Genomic DNA, 7,898 nt, shown 5'->3' on the forward strand with positions numbered 1-7,898 from the left:
TAATGATACTAGGATTTAATGAGGAATGTATGATAAGCTTTGGAGTATAAATTTTCTCTCCATTCCTCGTTTTTGATTAAAACAAATTATGATAGGACCATATGTGTTGCTCATAGAATAAACATTAGTCCTATGCATGGCCTGATTATTTGCATAAAGTGCAGCAAGAGAGGGTATTTCTACATAGGCCTTTTGGATTGGCTTTGATGAAACTCTGTTGCACAAGGAATCTCAGTTAAGACCTTTTAAAATCCAGCTCAGCCATGAATTTGTATCCTCAAATACCTGTGAATTGAGTGATCCTCTCCTTTTGAGGTCCCGAGATAAACTCCCAGACCTATTAGAAAGTGACATTCTTTACTGACCACAGGTTAGGAACCCTGTGCAGGGACTGTGCAGACAAGGTATGAGGCCAGTTCTCCCCAAGAGGCTTTTATTGGCTCTCCATGTCAAACTTGTTTCCCTTTTCAGTTAAAGCCTTGGTAATATAACCAGTTTTTCCAATTGTGTCCTGTTGACAAAGAAAAATGGATTCTTACTGCACTGACACAAACAACTATATGGCCATAAGTTAAGAGTACTTACAGACAGTCTTCAAATTCTAGAGGAACCAGGCAGAGAAGAGTAAACATGCTCCAAATTTTGTTCACAGGAGTATATCTTACTCAATTATTAAAGGCCATAAAATAACTTTTATTGACTGAAAAAGAAAATAGGGATCAGCAATATTCTAAGCAAAAGTTAAAACTTGTTAGAAACAAATGCTTATTTCTTGGTGCTGAAAAGAAGAACTGGCGCTCAAAGAATTTTCTCAGCAAGGCAATTTTACTTTCTGCAGAAAGGTTGCTTCTCAGAAGTCTGATTCCCACAAGAGCACACACGAACAAAGGAAAGCAGGGATTTTTATTATCTCTAACACAGCTTGTCCCTGTTACTATGTCCTGCCTCCATTGTCAGGAGTTGGACCACATAGTCTAAGCTAAACTTGGTTGGCTAACTTGAAAACTGCAAGAATGCGGTTATACTGGTGGGAAGGCAGGAAGATCAGTTTCAGCAGGAGTAGCCATTGCAATGGGAGAGTTAATTCACAGAGCAGGTAGCAGATGTGGAATGTGGGCTCTATGGATAAGGACTGGCAGGAAGGTTGTTTACCAGGGCAGGGGGAACACAGAGAGTAAGAAAGTCTGGCCTTGAAAGCAGGGAACAAAGACGAGGAAACTTAAGCAAGCTAAATCTTTGAAGAAGAATTTCTTACTGTATTCAACAATCCCCCCTTTAATTTTTTTATACTGTTTCTTCTTCACACCTTTCTGCATAATTTGGCTCTGTTGTTCTACTTGGTCTTCTAAAAGAAAAAGCTCGTTTTAATAAAGAGGAGCAGGATTGAGGGAGGTTTTGGTGAGAGCTGTTTCAATAAGCGTTTGTATTAGTCCTCAGGCACAGGGTATGACACAACATCCTACAAGAATAAGCAACCCTATTCCAATGGCAAGAGAGATGAGGATTGAGGACATAAGTCCCTTCCATTTGCCAAGCCAATTTCTCATTAAATGTGTGAAGGGGTTGTTTAGTCCAGAATTTTTGTCTAGCTCGTTTGATAAGGCAGTAAGACCTTGTAGTGCCTTTGTTATGGTCTTGCTGTGAGTGGTATTATCAGGAATAAAAGCACAACATTGGGTTCCAATCATAACACAAACTCCACCCTCTTTCATTAGTATCATGTCTAATGCTATTCTATTTTCCTAGGCCATTTGACCATGGGTCCTAATTGTTCAGCTGTCGCTTAATTGTTCAGCATCTCTAGTATAATTAACAAATCGTTGTTGATTGTAATAAATGTAGTTTATCCAATTCACATTCTTATTTATAGTTGACCACCAGAAGAACATAGATTCAAATCCTGCAGTTATCTGATTCTGGGCCTTAAATTCATCTGACACTCCTCATGGGACCCCAATGACATCTATATAAATATGACAGTGAAAGGACCCATGAGGCACCTCTCTTTTCCTACAATGTTTGGTTTCTATCTTTTCTGGTTGATGAAATGCCAGGGTGAAAGGGATGGCCAATTGAATTAGAGCACAAGTTCTGCTCCAGTTGTGGACACACTGGACACACTTAGCAGAGTGTCCAGTAATGGTCCACCACACTACCATTATATGTCCACTCAAGGATGACTAAGGGCAGACTGATGGGTAAGCTCTTGGAAGGACTTAAGCTCAATGCATCCCATTAAGCCTCTGAGGAACGCCAAGTTTTCTCCCTGTTGTGAGAGACACGAAGTAAAATTGGCGTTGGGAGACAGAAGCTAGATGGCCCTCGGGGGCTGACCCACAGAATGTTGAACTTCAGGAAACAGCAGAGAAAGCGCTTGGCATGATTTGTCACCCCAGGCTGAGGGATCTTGGAAGAGAGCAACCATGTAGCTCATGCCCAGTCAGTTGGAAGACCATCTGAGTGGAAAGGGAACAATCTGGGCCTTTGGTCTACTGTGCACACAAGTGTAACATTCACTTTTGTTTAAAGTGCGGATGGAATATTTAATCCATTTCAGCCAAGCATTTGCATCTTGATATACTGTCTCTAGAGCTATAGTTTGCTTTAAATCTTTTACCTCCACAATCACTACTTTGGTTGGGTTGTTCTGGAGATGGGAGGAGGATGATGGGCTTGCTATACCTGGGGAGAGCATTGGGTTTCACATGTCTCTTGGACTCTGAGTCTGGATTTTTTTATTATTGCTAACCAATGGTTCAGCTAACCTCAGGGAGAAGATTCCTATGGGATCCTGTCCTGTAACATCTGCTCCTAGCCCATACCATTTGAATACAGAGGGTTCCTGGGCCATTGTTTGGGGATTATATATAATCAGCAATAAGGAGTTACACTGCAATGGCTTACAATTTGGTGGGTGGGACCATGAATTAGTTGGAGTTTTTGTTTTAGTCCCTGTAACTTATTTGAAAAAGGAGGCCTGGCTGTCCACTCTTTATACTGAGTGGTCCACCAAACATCCGCCCAGTCACCACAGGGACTTTTTAAGACTCCATACTTATAGTTGGTTGACCCTTTATGGTATGGACATAGATAGTTATCTATATGTGATAGCTTCCTATGAGCTTGCTTGTCTCCACACGAGATGACTAAACAAGCATCGAACTGAAGGGTCAAAGGATGGTTAGCCCAAGTCACACTAATGACAAGATGACCTTCTGTTGGAAATAAAAGAGAAAACTCATTATTAAGCTCTTTTTAGAGTTAATTTGGTGGCGGTGAGCCCTGGAGTGACGATCCATGGTTCTGGAGGTGGCGGCGCTTTTCTGACTTGGATGTGATTAGTCCATCCTCTTTCCGCTGTTTGGACTGCAGTCTCAGTAGTTAGGAGCACCAGGTAGGGTCCTTCCCAAGGTGGTTTGAGTTTCCCTTCCTTCCACCCTTTGATGAGGACGTGGTCTCCAGACTGATGCTGATGTGCTGGAAACTCCAGGGGCAGTGCCTATGCTAGGAGACCTTTAGTTTTAAGGGAAGAGAAGGTAGAGGATAGACGAAGTATATAAATTTTGAGGAACTGATCTTTTGTTTCAAATGTAGGAATGTCAGCAGTGGAGTGTAAATAGAGCAATCCATGGAGCACCTCATAAGGGGAAAGGCCAATATCTCTGAGGCAACAGTGCAGATTCTTAACAAAGCAATAGGAAGACATTTAGTCCATGGCAATTGAGTTTCTAGAACTCATTTACTTAAATAGCTTTTTAGAGTCTGATTCATCCTTTCTATTCTTCCTGAGGAGAATGGATGCCAAGGGATATGGTATTCCTGTTTTATCTCTGGTACCTGGGCTAACTTTTTAATGACATGTGCAGTGAAATGGGTTCCATTATCAGAATCAGTGTTTTCCATTAATCCAAATCTGGGTATGATGTTTTCAATGAATGCCTTAATTACATTACTGGCAGTTGCACTTGAGAATGGGATAGCCTCTACCCAGTGGGTAAAGTGGTCTATTATTACTGATAAGTATTTTAAATGACCAATTGGGGGCATTTCAGTATAATTAATCTGAACACTGAAATGTTCCTAGTTCTCGATCCCTTCCTCCAAGAGGCAGTTTTCTTAGAATCTGCTTATTAGTCCTTTTACATATTAAGTAACTATCTAACTTGTTTAGGGTGTAAGTTCCTATACACCATAGACCCTGAGAACTGCATCGCTCATGGCTTGGGATCCCCAATGTGTACCCTAATATAGCTGAGACAAGATCTCTCACATAAGGTGCTTGGATAACATTTCTCTTTGGTCTAGTAACAGTCATTTTCCTTCTGAGTCTTCTCTGGCTCCTATCTTTAATTTTTCTTCTTCAATGGAAGAGAAAATGGAGATTGAAGTAGGGGAAGGAAGACAAGGAGTTAAGTGAAACACAGACGTTTCAGAGGAAACAGAAGCTTGCTTGGCTATCTGGTCTGCTACGTTATTTCCTCAACTTTCAGAAGAAAGGCTTTTCTCGTGTCCAGAGACATGGACAATAGCTATTTCTTCTGGCAACAGAAGATTATCTAGTACTTGGATGATTAATTCCTTATGAACAAGGTCTTGACTTTTACTATTAATGAGACCTCATTCAGTCCAAATTTTTCCAAATGTATGAGCCACTCCAAAGGCATACTTAGAATCAGTATAGATGTTTCCTACCTGGTTCTGCAAATATTATAAGGCTTGGCTTAGGGCAAACAACTCACAAGTTTGGGCAGACCAATTATTAGGCAATTTTCCTGACTCTCTTTCTTCAAGAGTTTCTCCATCAATTACTGAATACCCTTGTGTCTTTTTCCCTCAATCGCCTGGGAAGAATCATCTATAAGTATGTGCTGTCCTGTTTGGAAAGGGGCCTCTCCTAGATCTGGCCTGATTTCTGTTTACTAGTCAATTAAATCTAGACATAGGTGTTCTCTTTTCAGATTTGGGTTTCCTGTCAAGAAGCCTGTTGGGTTGAGGGAATTATCAGTAGTTAAAGTTAAATCACCTTTTACTCATAGAATAGCCTCATATGTTAAGATTCTGGAGTCAGTGAGCCACCTTCCTGCTTTTTTATTTAAAATAGCTCTAACTTGGTGGGATGTGCTTACTGTTAATCTCCCTCCAAAGGTTAATTTTCTACTCTCTTAACTAATACTGCTGTAGCTGCAACGGATTGGATGCACTGAGGCCATCCACAGGCAACTGGGTCCAAAATTTTTGACAGGAAGGCCATGGGCTGCTGGAAGCCTCCATGCTCTTGGGTAAGCACCCCTAAAGTCACCCCATTATTTGCACTGACAAAAAGGTGAAATGGTTTTTCTAGGGAAGGTAAGGCTAAGGCAGGGGTAGTTATAAGCCTTTCTTTTAGCTCTTTTACCTGATCAACCTCTTCAGAAGTCCACAGGAGACAGTCAGGCTTTCCCTGGGCAAGTTTTTGATAAAAAAAAGTTTACTGTTTAGTGCATATGAGTCAATCCATAAGCAGCTGTATCCAACTAACCCTAAAAATTTCCTGAGTTCCTGTTTAAGACAATGGTAAGGACATGATTCCTTCAATTTGTTCAGGCGCATCCTTCACTTGCCTGAACTTATTAAGTGACCTAAATATTTAACTTCAGGCTCCACATACTGAAGCTTTCCCTTTAAATTCCTGTAACCCCTTGAACTGCAGATGGTTAAGACTATATGTAGAGAAGCCAGCTACTTTCTTCATATCCTTACCAGATATGAAAATATCGTCGACATATTGAAGCAGGTATAATTGTTTTGAAATAGAAATGTTTTCCAGCACTTGCTCTAAAATTTTACCAAAAAGGTTGGGTGAATCCGTGAACACTTAGGGCAAGGCTGTCCATCAATTTTGTTGTTTTTGCCCTGACTAGGGATCCTCCCATTCAAAGGCAAATATGTCTCACCTATCTTCAGCCAGGGAACATGCCCAAAAAGCATACTTTAAATCTATTACAGTTAACCATTAATGATTATATGAAATTTTGCTGAGAATGGTGTAAGGGTTGGTGACAATGGGGTGAGTGGTCTGGACTATTTGGTTAATGGTCCTGAGGTCTTGCACCAGCCAGTATGGCCCATTTGATTTCTTGACAGGTAGTATTGGGGTGTTATAAGGAGACATACAGCGTTCAAGAAGCCCATCTTTAATGAGACTTATCCTGCCCTATCCTGCTCTCTAAGGGAATAGTATTGCTTCCTCCTTGCTACTTCCCCAGGGGTTTTTAGTTTGACGTGGGTTGGGGGAATTTGAAGCCTTCCCAAGTTCCCTTCCCTTGACCAGACATTGAGATGAATGCATTTGTCATCCACAGTGGTAAGTTTAATGAAGTAAGGAATCCCATTGGGCTGACTTGTAGGCCTATTCCAAACTTTAAGATTAAGTCTCTTCCTAATAAATTAGTTCCTGCTTCAGGGATTAACAAAAATTGAATCTCGGTATTTGACTTCTTTATTTTCTAAGATTCTTGCCTTAAATCCTTTCCCTTTTACCCCAGAGACTACAAATTCTTCTGAAGTGCAGGCAATATTAGATGGGGGAATACAGAGGAATGGGCCACTCCTGAATCAACTAAAAAGGTGATAATGTTATGTGTAGGGCTCACTTCCAAATTGATCAAGGGCTCCTGTTGGGACTCAAGACAACATAGACAGAACCCCTGACTTCCCTATTCCTCTTCCAAGGTCATGAGTGGAAGGGCTTCTCTCTCCTTTTCTAATTAGGGAAATTCTCTTTTGAAGTGGCCCATCCTTCCACGTTTGTAACACCTATCTTTTCATTCCCCTCTCTTGGTTCTGGGACTTTTTGGTCTTGCTTCTCTATGCTCTATAGGAGGCATGGGGAATGTAGGCTTGGGTCCTCTAATTGAAGGTTTGGATCCTCTAAACTGAGTCTGGAAGGTTTGGAATCCTTTATAGTTTCTGTCTCCCTGGAAGCCTTGGTTAGAAGCCTATGGGTTTGGAGCCACCTGCTGGAAAGTGGATATCATCAGTTTTGTCTTCTGGTTTTGCTTTTCCTCATCCCTTCTCACATACACATTTTGAGCTTCTCTGAGTTCGCTTAGAGGCCGGTTTTCCCAATCTTCCAATTTTTATAACTTTTTTGAAATGTCTGGCCAGCTCTTGACGACAAAATGGACCTTTAACATCTCTTGCCCAAGGGGATCTTCTAAATTCAGATCTGCATATTGTCTCATCTGCTTTTAGTCTGTCTAGGAATCTCATAGGTCACTCATCTTTCTCCTGTTGTATATCAAATGCTTTAGAGAGGTTTTGAGTTCGGGGTACAGATTCCCTGATTCCTTTTATTATCATTTCCCTTAAGTCCTGCATGTTTTCTGGGTGAATTGCATTGTTATTGTCCCACCAGGGGTCTTGGGCAGGAAATTTTTGGTCCACGGTAGTAATGTTTTGACCAAGAGGATGTTCACATTCCCAAATTGCCATAATAGCTCTATAGATCATGTTTCTTTCCTCCCCTAAAAAGAGGATGCCTAGGATAGACATTAGCTCGACCCAAGTGTATGACTAAGGTCCTCAGAATTGATCAACTTAATCTGCCACTCCACAGAGGTCATCTAGCAGTGGCTTAAGTTCTTTCTTCAGACCTCAGACTTCTGAACTAGTCAAGGGAGTATTTACAAAACCAGTGACGCCCCTTCCTTGTGGTACCTCCTTTAAAGGAAAGAGAGTTGAGGCTGACTCCTTAGGTGTGGAAGGAAAAGAGAAGTTCTGAATGTTCTTTTTACACTGTTTTAGTTCACATTGGAGCCCTTTTAAGGAAGGATATTTAGGTTGAAAATGAACAGACTCTTGGGATGACTGCCCCTGAGAGTCAGGGTTGTAAGCAGGGGGAATATCATGAGTAGGAG

The sequence above is a fragment of the Cebus imitator genome, unplaced genomic scaffold (genome assembly GCF_001604975.1).
Source record: "Cebus imitator isolate Cc_AM_T3 unplaced genomic scaffold, Cebus_imitator-1.0 Scaffold223, whole genome shotgun sequence".
NCBI lineage: Eukaryota > Metazoa > Chordata > Mammalia > Primates > Cebidae > Cebus > Cebus imitator.